At 44.7% G+C, this 18687-nt stretch overlaps 1 protein-coding gene across 7 annotated transcripts in view; it reads left to right on the top strand.

The window, feature by feature from the left end:
* LINGO2 (leucine rich repeat and Ig domain containing 2) overlaps nt 1–18687 on the top strand; it is a 1433890-nt gene that overhangs the window by 852340 nt on the left and 562863 nt on the right. The window lies entirely within an intron of this gene.

The following is an 18687-nucleotide window of genomic DNA, read 5'->3' as shown; positions in this document are numbered from 1 at the left end:
AAGCATGTGATGGACAATCTTTTTGAGCAGCACCCCCTTTATTCTCAGCATTTATTACCACAGGGACTGACCCAATATGTTGCAATTTCTCATATCAACATTTGCCAAAGCAGATCTTGACACATAGCACAACTGTAATCCCTGCAATATCTCATAGTTATGAAAGTTAAAGGTAAATAGGTTCAGTTAAACCAGAAATAAACCAAGTTAATTATCTGATCTTACAGTTGCAGTATTGTGGTTAGCAGGGAAAGAAATGTAATACAGCTTTTTCATTTGTAGTTTATCAGTCTTACGGTGGGAGAGGGAGAGGCTGTTCACAAAAGATGAGAACAGTATTGTCTCCTAAGCAGTTCACATTCCTATCCAAGACCATTATCTGCAGCTATCAGGTTTTAGTTCCCAGCAGAGCCAAGATAGCAGTATTTTATTAATGATGCTCTTCAATATAATGGGTATCAAGATGGGCTGTTTCATCAACATAAAAAGAAGCCTATAAAATATACCTGTTTCGGTCATTTAAATGTATCATAGCTTTTACTATACTGTACCTCTGCATAACTGTACAAGATTTTTGGATATAGTTGTGTGCACGTGTAACGGGTTTCTCCCCCCCCCCCCGATCGCAGATTATACTGTGGGAGCGGAGAAACATACGGTGTTACCATAGGTGTGTGTGGTGCGTTACCTGTTGGCTCACAGGAGGGCTGAGCTTCCGCCACGGGGAACCTGGGGCAATTACAATACTATGGACAACCACTTACAATAGGTGCAGCGCCTCCACCTGTGATGGCTCCCACCAGAGGGGGAGTGGATCCTCGCAGGACAATCAATAACCACGTACAACGGAATTGATAATGACTAATACCTTTACTAACATGCATAGAAGGAATATAACATAAACACATAACAACAGGTGTCCCTCGCTAAGGGCAACCTGAGTACGGCGTCTCGCTGGACGCTAACCTATGCGTCACGGCGGACGCTAACCTTCCAAAGAGTGATCCCACCCCGTGTCCAGTAACCCCAACCCAATGTCTCGCACTCCCAAGTCATATACCAATGTGTGTGTGTGACTGCGCAGCCACTATGTCTGGTGATAGGCCTTGTTGGTGCACGTGAGTTTGTGGGTTACCTGCCCGGGCTCCAGCCACGGGTGCTGCTATACCACTGGGGTTGAGTCGCTGGGATATCCTCCTACGCGTGGGGTGAATTCCGGCGTGGATAATATCACCGCAGCTCTGCACCGTCTATACCTTGGCTAGAGTCTGTCTGCTACCAGCAGGCCGCAGTCACTGCTAGCTTGGTCTCCGTGGAGATAGTCCAGCTCCCTTTTGGCAACAATCAATATGCTTTACTCACTAACTAATAAATAGATAATGGGGCAGAGTCCCTAACCTAGGGCCTGTCCCTACAATACTCAGCTAGGATGACTCAGGGCTATCTGGGGCCTAGGGGAATGCTGGCCTAGTGCAGAGAGTCACTGACTCCTGCACCCTACCTCCTTCCCCTAGCTGCTCCAGTCACCAACTCTCAATGTGCTCTCTGCCCGCGAAATATATTAATCTCCTCTCCTGGGAGATTCTTCAGCCCTATTGGCTCCCTGGCGTCACGGGGGCGCTGCTGGGGCTCATGGGACTTGTAGTCCTCTTAAAAAGCCTTCCCTGGTAGGCTACGGCTTCGTGGGCTTTGTCGTCCCCCTCTCGCGCATGCGCGATCTCCCTGGCCTGTTCCTACATTTGCGGGGCTCCCTTGCGCATGCGTGATTGGCTGGGTAATGGCGGCGCCCTCTTCGCCGGCCGCCAGGACCTTAGAGATGCGACCACGGCCTTAGCGATGGCCCGATCGCGTCCCCGGCAACCGGCCCGCTCGCGGAGAAGAGGCGCTGCTCCCTCCTCGGCCCCCACCCTCCGGAAAGGCTGTCGGGTCTGCCGCTGGACTCCGGCAGTACCCGACATCGGTCCTGGCCACGGAGGCTCCCTGGGAGGTCGCAGAGGGCAAAGGATGACCTGGCTACATCCTCCCCCTGGTAAAATCCCCAACGTCCTCGCTTGGGACACAACTCAATGTAACTATATACAAAAGTTATATAATGAAAATGCATTTGAAAACATAACAGCACATGCATGACTCTACACGATATTGCACAATTCTGTGAGCATCACAATCACAGATTGGATCTTGCTCCGAGAGCACTGCTGAGCCTCATAATGGGGGGCCCCCGTCTGATCATATGTTACCCGTGTTGGAGGGTACCTGATTCTTTGGCTCCGTCAGAGTTGTTCTTCTGCAACTCCCTCGGGGGAGTAATAAGCACAGTCCTGAGGCTCAGCCTCTTCCCTTGAGGGGAGAAATTTCTCTGCACAGTCTCTGTTAGGCACAAAGCTCGGGCTCTGTGGATCCAAAGGCTGACCTGTTGGTGCCACCTTAGTAGGCGTTGGCCTATGGGGCCCTTTACCCGTAGCTCCTCCGGGAGATACCCCTTCTGTGGAGCAGTCCCTTTGAGAGGGTCCTTCCATAGGATCTTCAGGAGTTTCAGAGTGGGTCTCGTTATTGACAGTCTCTTGACCCAGCTCTGATAAGTCGGGCTCACTGTTGAGCGGTGTAGCCAGTATCTCTGTCTCTTCATCTTCCACTTGTGGAATGGGGAGAAGATGATTGCGGTGCCATACCTTTACCCGGCCGTCAGTGTCTTTGATGCGATAGACCGGGAGGCCAGTCATCTGGGATTCTATTTCATACACTCCATCTCTCCATCGATCGGCCAATTTGTGTTTGCCTGGTACGCCCAAGTTCCGAAGCAAAACAGCATCTCCTGGCCGAAGTTCCCGATATCTGACCTTATGGTCGTATCGCCTCTTATTGTCAGCATTTAACTTAGTGGTGGATTTCTCTGCCTGCTGGTATGCCTGCTGCAAGCTGTCTTTGAGTCGTTGCACATATTTGAAATGGGTAGCATTATGTATCCCATCCGTTGAGATTCTAAGACGCACATCCACTGGCAATCTCACCTCTCGCCCAAACATGAGAAAGTATGGGGAGAATCCAGTTGACTCGTGTCTGGTGCAATTGTACGCATGCACCAAGGCTTCCACGTGTCGACTCCACTCCGATTTCTGAGCACTCTGTAGTGTTCCGAGCATGTCTAATAAGGTCCGATTAAAACGTTCGATCCCGTGTCCAGTAGTGCCGCCGCATAGATCCCTTCCAGTAACACCCGTACTATAGCTGCGGGCCTACTTGGCTAATGGCTTCCCGGGTGTAGACATCATCCCCGGTGCTGGCGTCAGCAGGGACATCGGCGGCTCCCGGAGGGGTTTCCGGTAGTGCTGGACTTGGGTCGAGATGGTGACAGCTTCTACTAGTTGGGAGGCGATCAGATTCAAGGAAAAGTCGCCACTGCTGTGTCCAGTTCCCATACCAGGCATGTTTGAAGGCCCGCTACCGGACCGTCTATCAGGAGTAGGTGAGGTGGGTGGGCTTCCTGCCCAGCTGCGGTTCCCCCCGATACCGCTCGGGGTGAAAGAGACCTTGGGGGGGCCAGTCCATTGAGGAGTACTGGTGGCCCAGGGGCTCGCGCTTGGTCCAGTGAGTGTGGGCGCGTCGTCAGGGGCCTTGGTGTCAGGATAGATCATGATACAGTCCTCTGCCGAGGGCTCGGGTAGGTTCAATACAAGCGGGACAGTCTCTGAACATATGTCATGGGTGGTGGCCATAAGGTAGGTGGTTTTTCGGCCACCGACCCCCAGTTTAAGGTCTATCAGCCGGGCAGTGGCTAGTCCCGGGCAGTCCCGTACTTGGTTGCGTACGAGGAAACCGTCCGTGTGGTTGCGTTCTCCCGCCACTGCAACCACGCGCCTTGGGGACACGCAGCGTGCTAAGGCCCAGTCATAGACGTCTTGCTTTGACGGCACGGACATGATGAAAAATATGAATTGGATAATTTGGAAAAAATTGGAACAGGGCACCCCAGGGCTATCTCAGCAGCGCCTCCAAATGTAATGGGTTTCCCCCCCCCCCCCGATCGCAGATTATACTGTGGGAGCGGAGAAACATACGGTGTTACCATAGGTGTGTGTGGTGCGTTACCTGTTGGATCACAGGAGGGCTGAGCTTCCGCCACGGGGAACCTGGGGCAATTACAATACTATGGACAACCACTTACAATAGGTGCAGCGCCTCCACCTGTGATGGCTCCCACCAGAGGGGGAGTGGATCCTCGCAGGACAATCAATAACCACGTACAACGGAATTGATAATGACTAATACCTTTACTAACATGCATAGAAGGAATATAACATCAACACATAACAACAGGTGTCCCTCGCTAAGGGCAACCTGAGTACGGCGTCTCGCTGGACGCTAACCTATGCGTCACGGCGGACGCTATCCTTCCAAAGAGTGATCCCACCCCGTGTCCAGTAACCCCAACCCAATGTCTCGCACTCCCAAGTCATATACCAATGTGTGTGTGTGACTGCGCAGCCACTATGTCTGGTGATAGGCCTTGTTGGTGCACGTGAGTTTGTGGGTTACCTGCCCGGGCTCGAGCCACGGGTGCTGCTATACCACTGGGGTTGAGTCGCCGGGATATCCTCCTACGTGTGGGATGAATTCCGGCGTGGATAATATCACCGCAGCTCTGCACCGTCTATACCTTGGCTAGAGTCTGTCTGCTACCAGCAGGCCGCAGTCACTGCTAGCTTGGTCTCCGTGGAGATAGTCCAGCTCCCTTTTGGCAACAATCAATATGCTTTACTCACTAACTAATAAATAGATAATGGGGCAGAGTCCCTAACCTAGGGCCTGTCCCTACAATACTCAGCTAGGATGACTCAGGGCTATCTGGGGCCTAGGGGATTGCTGGCCTAGTGCAGAGAGTCACTGACTCCTGCACTAGGCCAGCAATCCCCTTGGCTGGGTAATGGCGGCGCCCTCTTCGCCGGCCGCCGGGACCTTAGAGACGCGACCACTGCCTTAGCGACGGCCCGATCGCGTCCCCGGCAACCGGCCCGCTCGCGGAGAAGAGGCGCTGCTCCCTCCTCGGCCCCCACCCTCTGGAATGGCCGTCGGGTCTGCCGCTGGCCTCCGGCAGTACCCGACATTGGTCCTGGCCACGGAGGCTCCCTGGGAGGTCGCAGAGGGCAAAGGGTGACCTGGCTACACACGTTCATTCAGATACGTTTGTCAAGTACAAATTACTGTAGTCACATATATCATGACTTCTAGCAACATACAAATAAGATACAGTACTTACAACACTTATAGAAATAGATATAAATGTTGTAAGTACTGTATCTGATTGGTATGTTGCTAGAAGTCATGATATACTGTATGTGACTACAGTAATTTGTACTTGACAAACGTATCTGAATGAACGTGCACACAACTATATCCAAAAATCTGGTACAGTTATGCAGAGGTACAGTATTGTAAAAGCTATGATACATTTAAATGACCAAAACAGGTATATTTTACAGGCTTCTTTTTATGTTGATGAAACAGCCCATCTTGATACCCATTATATTGAAGAGCATCATTAATAAAATACTGCTATCTTGGCTCTACTGGGAACTAAAACCTGATAGCTGCAGATAATGGTCTTGGATAGGAATGTGAACTGCTTAGGAGACAATACTGTTCTCATCTTTTGTGAACAGCCTCTCCCTCTCCCACCGTAAGACTGATAAACTACTGTACAAATGAAAAAGCCGTGTTACATTTCTTTCCCTGCTAACCACAATACTGCAACTGTAAGATCAGATCATTAACTTGGTTCCTTCTGGTATAACTGAACCTATTTACCTTTAACTTTCATAACTATGAGATATTGCAGGGATTACAGTTGTGCTATGTGTCAAGATCTGCTTTGGCAAATGTTGATATGAGAAATTGCAAAATATTGGGTCAGTCCCTGTGGTAATAAATACTGAGAATAAAGGGGGTGCTGCTCATAAATATTGTCCATCACATTCGTACCAACCACTTCTGGAGCTGGCTTTGAGCAGAATTTTATATTTCACTAAAAACCTGGGCTTAATTAGGAAGTAATGAAAGAGCATATGCTAAAAATCAGTGAAATACTGCCCTGTATAATTCCTTTATTGCAGGATGGTTCAATGGTGAAATGCCCTCCAGTGGCATGGAAATGTATATCCCCCTCAATGGCCCCTACATACTGTAGTTTGTTATGAAGGCATAACCCTAATATTGGAGAAAGTTCAACTCCACTCAGGCAAATGGGACTGCAATAGATTCTAGCGTAGCGAAGGTGTCTTCATAACATATCTGGCCAATGTGCTTTAAGAGAATTATTGTTCACAATCATTTTATACATTGGGTTTTATTAGACGAGTTTGTGGATTTAGATTTTGGATATTGCATTTAAATCTGACCGGCAAAGGATGAAACAAAACGATGTAAAATTATACTTAGTACATTCTACAGGTGGTAGAACAGAACATCTTTGTATGCCAGCTACATGGAAGAAGCCGCAAAAGGTGCAGTTGGTTCTTACCATTGAAGTATACCATTTTGCCATTAATCAAAATAAATAATAATTCACTTTTTCAGGAGGAGATTAGTATGAATAAGGCTATGGTTTATAAAGAAATGTAATGACAAAACACAAGGCTGTAAGCTACTGAAGATACTGTAGTGTTGAACTTTGGAAGTGCTAATGATAGATGCGCGGTAAGTTCAACATTCTACATTTCCTACATTTAAACCATACCATTTTCACACAAAGCAGCTAGACGTTACAAGAGCAATCATTTTCAGTCTACAGAACTTTAAAAGGGATGTGAGAGTTACAGTAGTACAGTTTGCAAAATGTGCCTTGTGTTGCATTTTCTTTATCATACTCTAACAACCATTCAACCTGTTTGCCATTATAGGATTGCTATCTAACTAATTGTAATATTTGTTTGAGAATTTGACATTCATTTTTATAACATGGCAGATAAGGAAAGTCTTTACATGCCATTCACATATGTTCATAAAGAGCATACTGTAATGTCATACTGTAATGAAGATTACTTAGCTATGGCAAATATTATCAGTACACATAATTAACTAAGCAGTATTAATACATAAGTCACCTTCCGGGACAAGAGGTTGGTTTATGGAGTAACACCGCTTAGTAAATAAGACTCCTTCTGGTGCTGATTGCCTTTGGGATCCCAAATTCAGTTTGCAGTTCATTGCTGTTACAGTATGACTCAGATATTAATTAGACGAACATTATAGATGTCTGGAAATATTAATTTAATTGATTACAAGCACAAGTAAGTAAACTTACATATGAGTATTACTTGTGTGTGTTTAGTGTGTATAGCTATAACAGGGAAGTTGGAAAAAGAGCAATATCTTGTGCACATATATAAAACCCATTACTGTACAAAAAAATACCTAATGTTATCACTTGTTAAAGAGGTATCAGACTGGATATACTGTAGTGCCGACGAGTATTCTAAAACAAATCTCGGGCAATCACCAACAAGACCCAGGTACATCCTGGGTACATGCTGCAACATTTTAGTGACATTTCTGCAGACAGACTAATGGCCCATCGGATTAACAGTTTGAATGGGACTGCCAGGGACCCCTGCTGTGTTAATCCGATGGGCCATTAGTCTCTGCATAAATGTCACTGAAATGTTTGCAGCATGTACCCAGCATGTAGTACCTGGATCTTGTTGGTGATAGCCCCAGATTTTCCAAGGGAAGTTTTAGAATACTCGTTGGCGCACCTGTATGATGGAGATTTGTGAAATCACAACTAATATTGAGAAGATTATTTTATTTGTGCTCTAATATTCTTATTGTGAATCAATCAAAAGGACTAATAACCTTCAATATGTTATGCATGTATGTACTGTAAATATATATATACACAAAAAAAACAGATAAAAGGTGCCACAGAGTTACTTGAGTGAATTAGTGAAAATACTAATGTGTAATTGTGTTATCCCATAACATTAACAATTAAAATAACAACGTGCACATTATCACATGAGGAAAAGCAACACACAGGAAAATAAATTGTTGTGTAATATACTCAAAATTGGTATGCAAACATTGTTTGGGGGCAGTAATAGAAATATGGTGAGAGTATTAAGATGTTGATCTAAAATGTTTGATGATAAATGTCCACCAATAAATTAGATAAATGTTTGTGGAGACCTCTGGCAGCTTTCTTGGGTGCACTACATCCGCAAAGGATCTACAAAAAAAGAAAAGTGAATGCTCCGTGGTGTAATAAAGTATAACATTATAAGTGACAAAAACCCTTTTTTTACTCACCATAACTTAACTAAGTATGGTAAACCCCATCCTCATTGCTTCATTGCATAGCCAGTTAACAAACACCACACTGATGAGACCCATTAAGGTCAAAACGGCTGTCTGTGGGTGGGTTTTCTGTGTATGCATCTTAACCCTGGATGTGCTGAAAGCTGTGGCCATGCAGCAAGCTTAAGCCTATAGGGAACCATGTTAAAAATGGTTTTTGAAGCAAAAAGTGGCACTGTGTGCTCATTTGCATGTCATTTCCCAGAATCCCTTGCTGCAGTGGAAGTGCTGTGTGCTGGGTGATAATGGTGAAAGGTGGGGTTGCAGACCTGCTAAGACATGCAAATGAGCATACAGTTGTATTTCCATTTTCTATATGCTTTGCTGTGGAGGGTTTTTGTCACTTTTTTACTCACCATAACTTAACAAACTATATATATATATATATAGTTTGTTATATATATATAGCTGCAGTGATCAAAGTGTAAACAAAGCAATGTAAAAAAATAGAATGAAAAAGTGATATATGCAAATGATAATGTGTGAAGAAAGTTAATAAGATTGTGGAGAATCAATTCAACGTGTGACATGTAAACTGTGTCCTAGTTTCAAATGCTGCTCTTGGAAACAGACTGACTAGTCTGCAAAAGGGAACAGAAAAAAAGCAAAAAGAGTGCCCAGAATCCAACATTCGAAACACAAATATTTTATTTGGGCAGCAATTAACTAGCTCCTTAATGGACTCATCAGCTACACACTGGTTCTAGCTATACTGCCTTTTATAACCAGGGAAATTCCCTGACACAGGCTTCTACACACTACCAGCCCAACAAGCCCAAACAGCCTAACCAACCCTATTACTGCAGTAGACGGAGCAACGGAGACAGTTAGCCTCTCTGGAACAGCGCGCGCGCTGTGCTCTATTCTACTCTCCTAGCTGAATTCATTTATCAAACTTTGGAGGAGGACCTGGTTGGTGAGAGACGTGGATCATATTTCTGCCGTTTGGAGATCAAGATACTGCGGCTGCTCAATAGGCTATACTAACATGTACTATGGAGGATTCCTGCCTAGATGCATATATTTCAAATTTGGGGCCAAAACCTTAGTCGCGAACGCTAGACAAGCGGTCTCACAGGTACACTGATCAGGGATTTTGTTTCTAGGATCACAAAGTAAATAGAGGTATATTTCTTGCCATTCTTGATATCCGTTCAGGCCAGGTGATTTGACTATCTATCCTTATCTACTTGATCCTGGATCAAAAGGCATGTGTGACCTCTAAAATTGTTTCATTCACATCTACTAGTGAGACTCAGTATTTGCATTTCTTACTTTTCCCGTGATCTAAACGACATTATGTGAATCACACTCAGTATGCCATCTGGAGATTTGTGGCAGTTAGCATATAATGTACACTGTTCTGCTCTGTGATTTTTTACTGTGTTTATGTAACGTTTTGCAATACATCTGTCAACAGTAAAATGTTTTTATTTTTATTGTTGGATTCGGTGCACTATTTTTTATTTTTTTGTGTTAATCTCGGCTGTAATCCCAATGCTAGGTGGCAGGAATCTATAGATATTCTGTTCTTTATTCTAATAAAAATTTACTATTATAGTCATTGTGAATGGCTGCATAGTGAACTTGACTGGTCCCTATTAGTGACACAAATCTACAATTAACTATGAAGGATCACAAAGGGTTAATTCTAAGACTATTTAAACTTGCAACCCTTACATCAATGACACCTATGAGGAAGCGGCACTCCGTTGTGAAACACGTAGGATTAGCATAGGAGTAACCTGGAGTTTCCCCAAGCTGCTTGTGTCGACAAACCCATGACGTCATCCTTAGAGGCCAGTCAGTGCATGCAATCAGCGAGGAGAGACCGAATTACTGAACAGCTGGTCTGCAGAGAAGCGAGCAGACAAACAGGGACAATAGTCTCCAGTCACCACTCCAAGTATTACTTACTAGCACCACCTCGTGAGTAGGATTCCAATTTTACATCCTCTGAGATGTCGAAGAGCAATCATAGAAATAAATGGCACACCACTGTTAATAAAGACATGCAAGTATAGTTCTGCTTCTGGTGCTTACCTCCCAATGGTCCCGGCGTCTCAAAGCTGGACCTTATTAGAGGCACAAAAATGGAGGAAAGGAGGAGCACATAGGAGACTTGTTTTGAGTTTTGAATTACTTCAATAAAGTGTTCACAGCATTAGAGCTTTAGTACAGATAACGTTTCAGGACTAATGTGTCCCTTCCTCAGACCCATATGTGTCTGAGGAAGGGACACATTAGTCCTGAAACGTTATCTGTACTAAAGCTCTGATGCTGTGAACACTTTATTGAAGTTTTTCAAAACTCAAACAAGTTTCCTGTGTGCTCCTCCTTTCCTCCATTTTTGTTCCTCTGAGATGTCAAGAAGATTTATTTTATATTGTATTTTTTGTATTTTTTTATTGTGGCCTTTTTTTAATTAAAACATGTATGTTTTTATACTCCTTTGGCATGCCAGCCACTTTTGATACATGATTTTTGAGACTCCTTTTTTCAACACTACAGCGGAGTCTGTTTACTAGCGTTTTTTCATGGATGTCACAGATTTTGCATAGCCCCCTGGATACTTACCATTTTATGTGAGAAAATTACTCACATTTATAACGTCCATTCAGTTTTGAATATCTTTTTTCTTGAAGTGGTACATTAAAAATGGGAGAGTGAGTGGCTCAGTGAGTAACAACACTGACTGGCACTGAGTTTGAAGCAGAGGAGCCTGGTTCAATTCCCAGTGTTGGCACCTTGTGACCTTGGGCAAGTCACTTTATCTCCCTGTGCCTCAGGCACCAAAAACATCAATTGTTAGCTCCACGGGGCAGGAACTTGCTATTATTATTATTATTATATACATCACTACTTGTGAGATTATCACTCACATTCACCTACATTCAAGTAACACTAAAAAAAATTCCACTGTGGTATTACACTGTGGGGCCTATTCTAATAGCTTCGATAACCAACTGTGAGGATTCTGCCCGATCGTGACGGGTTTTGCTACCTTTCGGGTTTTACAAGCTGCCCGCCCTTTCTCCTCAGTTCGTAAATTTTGGTTACTAGTAGCCTGCTGTATTAGGCTGCAGTTCCCAGTGGGAGTGACTGAGCAAAGTTCTAAGTTTACAGCTCCTGTCAGTCTTCGCTGTAATGCCTTTCCCTGTTGCCTGTTTGGATTCCTTTGTTGCTGACCCCGGACTGTGACCCAGACCTTGCTGCATTCTGCCTGCCCTGACCTTTTGCCTGTCACCTGGATTTTGGCTAAACATGGACCTGTTGAGGTAGGGCGAGCCGTATCTCTCCATGGGAAACTACTCACAGATCATGAGAGACACCTCATCCAGCAAAACCAACAGGTGGTACTCATTTCAAGCTGACTTCAGGATATTTTGACATAGCTGGATACACTCCAGGTGGGTTCTACCCCTGCACCGCCCTTACTGGCAGTCTCTCCAGTGCGAGCCCCGTCACCCCTACACCCAGGGAACCACACCTCTACGTTATGGTGGGGACCCTATTACTTGTAAAGAGTTTCTAAAACAATGTTCAATTCAGTTCGAACTCCAGCTCTACATGTTCGGCAGTCACCAATCCAGGGTAGCCTACGTCATTTCCCTACTGACGGACGAGGCCTTGGCCTGGGCTTCCCCTCTTGGGAGAAATATTCCCCACTGATCAAAGAATCTGTTGCCTTTCTCCAGGCATTTAAAAGAGTATTGGTATTGGATGCCCCCAGTCGCATGTCCTCCGCTTCTGCTTCACTCCTTTGAATCCGACAAGGAACCCGTAACGCAGGCCAGTATGCCATTGAGTTCCAAACCCTGCTGCAGAGATGGGCTGGAACGGTGAAGCTCTGGTGGCAGCATTTTAGCAGGGGCTTTCTGAGCGTTTAAAGGACAAATTGAATTGCTGGGACATCCCCAAATATCTGGAGGAACTGATTGCCCTCTGTATGAGATTGGACCTCCAGGTATGAGAACGGCAGACCAAGCGAGACCGCTCCCAAACCCCCCCCCCCCCCAATAATTCAGCTAGCTCCCCATTTCAACACTCCTCTTACTGCACCTCCCCAAATGAGGAACTGGTGCAATTAGGGGATACCAAATTATTTGAGTAAGACAGAACTAGAAGACAAGCTAGGGGGCTGTGCCTGTACTGTGGACTCAAAGGTCATCTTGTCCGAGACTGTCCTAATTCAGAAAAACCCCAATGCCCAGTGACGATAGAGGAATATTCTCTAGGCATGTAATCTATTCTTCCTTCACCACAATCTTCATGGCTCCTCCAACCGGTTTCATTCTCCTGGGGACCAGCCTCCATCTTCACTCAGGCTTTTGTGGATTCTGGAGCCACATGAAATGTAATTGACGCACATTTGCAGAACTCCACTCCATTCCTCTCCGCACTAAGGAGATTCCACTAGCGGTAGGTAGTGGCCATTGATGGAAGACCCCTGATACCTGGGACCATGACCCACAAGACTAATCCGTTGCTGGTTTCGGTTGGGGTACTTCACAAAGAAACACTTTCTTTTTATGTAATTTGCTCTCCATCAACTCCAGTCGCCCTAGGCCTTCCATGGTTGCAGTACCACAACCCCAAGATCGATTGGACAAGCAGTCAAGTGACAGCCTGGGGACAACATTGCTATGGATCTTGTCTTCCGGTGTCTCGCACCATCTCCCAGGTTCGGCAACCCACTGAGACTTTCTCGTCATGGCTTCTAGTTTTCTACCAGGACTTTGCCGATGTATTGGAAAAAAAGCAGGCAGAGTAGTTACCACCACACCAACCTTATGATTGTGCCATTGATCTGCACCCAGGGGCCATCCCTCCTCGAGGTCACACTTACCCCCTTTCGAAACGAGAAACCAGGGCAATGCGGGAATACATTTCGGAGAACCTCAAGCGGAGGTTTATTTGCAAATCAAGTTCCCCCGCTGGTGCAGGTTTCTTCTTCGCTTCCAAAAAGGACGATTCTCACAGGTCACATATTGATTATAGAGGCCTAAATAAAATCACTGTAAAAAATCAGTATCCTCTACCCCTTATCCCTGAACTTTTTCGACCGCTTACGTAAGACTACGATCTTCACCAACAAAAACAAAAATAGCCGAGCACTACTTCCATGCAGGTAGAGAAGGATTCAGCAGAGAGAGTTCCCATGGTAAAAAAAAACTAATCTAATTATTGAATCATAAAAAAAACACATACACGGACAGGGAGCCCACACTTATGCGTTTCATGCCGAAGCACTTTGTCAAGATGAAGAAAAGTACTTACCGGAGTGTATATATTCTGTACAATATCGTCGGCAATCTCCTCTCCTTCCTGGAGAGCATCAAAGTGACACGGGAACTGTGACGTCAGTGCTCAGAAGTCGTAACTTTGAAATTGGAAACTTTATTAACACAAAAAACTAACAATACTAACACTCTGGTTGTGTAAGTGCCATTGAACCTTTATTTAGGAGGCAAGCTACGCCTACCATCACTGGTAGTTGCCCCAAGGGTTGGTGGTTAGGTCTCTTGGATAGGAAGTGGGAGTGGTTAACCACTTCATTACCATACCACCGCTATGGTATTGAGGGGTTAACTCATCCCACTACCTTCCCAGCAGGCCTAACCACTCACCCTGGGGAAACTACCCCCTTCTTCCACCCCTCTGCCCCTAATAAACAGGCTATTCAGGGTTAACCCTACATTGCCTAAGCGGCTAGCCGCTAAGGTAATGAAGCTGTTTTTATTTAAATGTGAATATTAGTGTGCAGGAGCAGGGGTACTCATGAGCTGAACCACATTGATTTCAGGACCGGGGACCCCCTGCTTCCTGAGTTACAGGTCATGTTATTGGGTACCGTTATCCACATGCAATTTTTAAATTTCCCAAATAATGTGACCGAGACATTTAAATGCATAGGAGATACCGGCACCCCATACCGGGGCCTGTAACTCGGGAAGCAGATGGTTCCCGGACCTGAAATTGATGCGGTTCAGCTCTGGAGACCCCCTGCTCCTGCACACTAGTATCCACATTTAAATAAAAACACTGTGATCGCCTGTGAGAGTTGTGCAGGGAGAGGTGTCTCTTTCTGTGCAGCTCAGATTGAGAGAAAATCGCAGGGGGAGAACTTAGATAAAAGCTGAGTTCACTTTGCTGCTATGCCTCACGGTATTGGCATTTTCGTGCCTCACAGTTTGAGAGGGTTTCAGAATCTTTCTGAATACCGTGGTAACACAAATGACAAACTATTCGGCGGGAACTTGCCACATCGTTCTAGATAGCAGTAAAGTAATTGAAGCTATTAGAATAGGCCCCTATGTCTTTGTCTGTTTTATGTTTCCACGTATAACCATTCCATGTGAGCTACGGAGAAAACACCACTCACACAAGAGATACTGAGCAGAAAAGCTGGCAGCAGCTGTTGGGTTTGACTTTTTGTATTCACCCTACAGCACCAATTAAAGTCTTTCTTGTAGCCGTGGTCTTGGGTTAGAGAAGTAAACGTAGTCGAGGGTAAGCCGAGGTCGATATTCTGAGGGGTTCCACAAACAAGTTATGGGTCGGTACACGAGGAGACAAACTGCAAGACAAGACTGGACAAGAGCTAAGCACAATGGAACTGTGAGGCACAACGGTACTGTGAGGCATACAACGCTACAATAGATTATGATGAGCAATGCAAGAGAGTGTGAGCAAGATATATATATGGCATAGCAGCTAATAGGACAGGGAGCGGAGTGCAGGCGTGACCCCAGCCGAAGCCATGATAGGCACAGGAGACAAGTTGCAGTCTGATTAATTGCCATGCAGCTGGGGAGCGGTGCACATCGTCACGTGAATGCGCCTCTGACGCGTGACGCACGGTGCATCCCAGGGGGCAGGGCTATGCTCTGAGGCAACTCGAGAAGAGCTGCTGTGCGCGCGCACTCTGTAAACAGAGCGTGGGTGCGTGCACGCGATGGTGCCAAGATGGAGGGTTGAGTAGCAGCAGGAAAGGAGGGAACGCGTCGCAAAGGACGTGTTCCCCGATTTCTTACACAGAGTGGATATCCACAGTCCTTGTCAGTCATCATTAACCCAACTGTGTCCAGTGAAAATGTAATATTAAAACAAATATATTAAAAGGAAGTCTGTTTGTTGTAAGGCAGTTCAAGCATAACTGTCTGTAAATTATTCATTGTCATATCCCAGAGCGTAACTGACCTTCAAAGTGTGTATCCATCATTCGAGCAAGCAGTGGCAGCAACCTGGAATACTAAAAAGTGGATTGCAACCTCTTACAATTATCTTCCTTCAAGGAAACAACCTAGAGATAGATTATCATTTAGTCCATTAGGGTATAACGTGTTAAGAGTATAGATCCAATAGGACTCTCTCTCTGTAGTAATAATGTGTCCTTCTCTATCCCAGATTTTGCTTTTTGCACATGTTCAATGCCTGTCAATTTTAATGAAGATATTGTGTGGTTAAAATCATTGCAATGTTTTATTAAAGCAGTTTCCTCTGCGCGATGACTTATTTTGCTTTTGTGCTCGATATACCTTGATTTGAGCATCCGGTTAGTCTTCCCTATATAACATACGTCACAGGGGCATTTAATATGTATACAATATTAGTAGTGGTACAGGTTACGCGGCCCTTGATTTTAAACATCTTTCCACTTCTAGGGGGATGAAATTGGTCCCCTGTGTTGAGATTGTTGCATACACTGCAGCTATGGCATGTAAAACATCTTGTCTTAGGAGTGCTTAAAAAATGCAGAGTTGAATAATAATAATTTTTATTGTCTGCTCTAATAAGTATGTCCTTAAGATTTTATTTTTTTATCTTATTCAAGGTCTCATTTGTCTGTAAAACAATGTGATTTTACACACTTTTTGATGAAACCACTGGCGGTGGTGAATTTGATGACAGCAGTGTTAAGTTCTGTTCCTTCTCACGCACTTAAAAGAGCATTCAAAGTTAAATACCCCCATTTGGAAGAATGGGTGGTGAGCAGGTGGTTTCTGAAGCTAAACCACATTAATTTCAGCTCTGAGGACCTCCTGGTTCCCGAGACAAGCACCTGGGAAGGTGACGCCAAAACCTAATGGAGGTTTAAATCCACTGTGTGACACGTGCAAATAGGAAGTCACGACAAATGATGCTAAACCTTGGTTTTGTTACCCCTGGAGGAGAGGACCCAGTGGCACTTTCCAGGTAAGGGTCCCAGGGACCAGAGGGTCCCAGGAAATTAAATAAACGTGGTTCAGCTCAGGAAACCTATACTGTACATATTAAACAAAAGGGGATAGCGTAAGAACACATTTTCTGTAGTGGGAACTCATCTTGTAATAATACAATACATTGTAAAGTATTTTAGAGCAACCTTTAGAGTTAGGAAGTATTCTTTTAGTCCAACTGTTTATGCGCAGAAAGTTCCTAATTAACAAATATACAGTACAGTACTATACAACTACACATTTCAACATTCTCCTTTGATGAGACAGACTTGAAAGACAATTTTGACAAAAGCTAACAGAGCTGTTTAGAGCTGCTTAATCCCACAATGGTCGCTGGTGCACTCTTTATCTTTTATTAAAAAAAAAAGAGGAAATTTGAAAGAAATAAAGAAATATATTGTTGATTTTTGTGTGTAGTAGAGGACAATAGGAATGGGGGCCCCACAAAATCAATGGTGATATACAGTACTGATAGGAATCTGTGATATGAGTCCTTTAGGTTATAATGTACCATTATAATTTATATACAGTAGATTCTGATATATCATAAAAGAGACATAAAAAGTATTTCTCTGTAACCATTTGTTCTGGATGCTGTGAGTGAGAAATAGAATGTATAGATGTAACCAGTCAAATTTTCCCAAGTAATAACATAACATATTGCATTATATTTCAGAATATCACAGAGCTTGCATAGGATTCAGTGGCAGTGATGGCACAGAATCTTACAACCTATCACAGCAAAGAGCTTTGGCTATAGTACAGATGTAGCATTTAACTGTTCCATTTTTGAGGTATGACTAAACATGTGACGGTGAGGTTGTAACCAGGCTCACTAATAAAGGTTAAGCCCATTTGGTTACAGCTGATCCATGATCCATGTGTTGGGTTTCGGCAGTCTCAGCTCTTGAGCCCAGTGATTGTACAAGCAAAGATTGTTGGGCTATGAGTTTCATTTGGGGGGGGGTTGCAGAGAAAGTGTTGTCAGAATATGTCTAGCTAGTCGGGTCCAGAGTTGCTTGATACCCCATAAATGTACCCAAATAGTTAAAGTGTATATTTTTATTAACAGAGTGTTTTAAAATACATATACTGCACCGACACACTTTATTCGAGCAAATACCCGGTATGTACCTGGCAGATACCTGGAATGCGCCACTCCTAACCTCTGACAAGCCCCGTTGCATTTGCCTTCCCAGCCTGGGTTCATGCCTGGCTGATGGGCGGCTGATCTGTTAAATGATAATGATTAGGATTTAATAGGCTGCAATGCTTCGCGTGTCTACCAGATGGCATAAATTCATGAATTGTAATGCAGTTTATATATATATACTGTGCAGTATTGCAGCCAGCGGGAATAAAATGCTTCAATCCCTGCTTGGAAAATAACTCAATGTACTCGGGCTGAAAACAGTCACAAACCTCAATACACCCGGGTATACCCGAATTCGTGGGACTAGCCAAGCTCGAATAAAGTGTGTCGCCAGTGTATGCTTGGCACAGTATTATGAGCTGGGTCTTTCCGGATCGATGTTCTGAGTGAGTCACTGGGCTACCAACTTTGTGCCATCGTGTCTACTCAGACATCGGACATGAAAGCCACAGAGGATGTCAGAGGTGTGAAGAACATTTGGGCAGGAGGTTTAGGCTAGAGTACCCACATCATGGGATGAATGGAGGTCACCGGGACTACCATTTGCCCCACCAGACTGTGAGGAGCCTAAACCAGCGGGTGGCTTCTGAATACCAAGTGGCAAGGTGGCAAGCTTGCGCATGCCCTTGGCGGATTCAAAAGTCCTGCTTGCCCGGCTTCTGAAGACTGGCATTTCTCTGATTGGTTGGTGAGAAAGTTCCCATGCTGGGATTGGCTGTAGTATTTCATGAATGAACAGAAATTTATAAGAAACCCTCAGCCAATCCAGTCATCAGATTATAAGTGCCAGAACAACCGTTGAAAATTTGAATGTACCAAAATATGCTCTTAGCGAAATAGCAGCGAGCCGGCTTCAGAAATTTCAACCTGCTTCTCAATAAGGAACATACTGTAGCGGTCGCGGCTAGGACTGCAAGCCGAACTTAGTTCTTAATTTGGAGCTAACTCCCGTGAAGTGAT

The sequence above is a fragment of the Ascaphus truei genome, chromosome 1, assembly GCF_040206685.1.
Source record: "Ascaphus truei isolate aAscTru1 chromosome 1, aAscTru1.hap1, whole genome shotgun sequence".
Taxonomy (NCBI): Eukaryota; Metazoa; Chordata; class Amphibia; order Anura; family Ascaphidae; genus Ascaphus; species Ascaphus truei.
The sequence above is the reverse complement of the archived record's forward strand: the minus strand, read 5'-3'. Positions and strand labels throughout refer to the sequence as shown.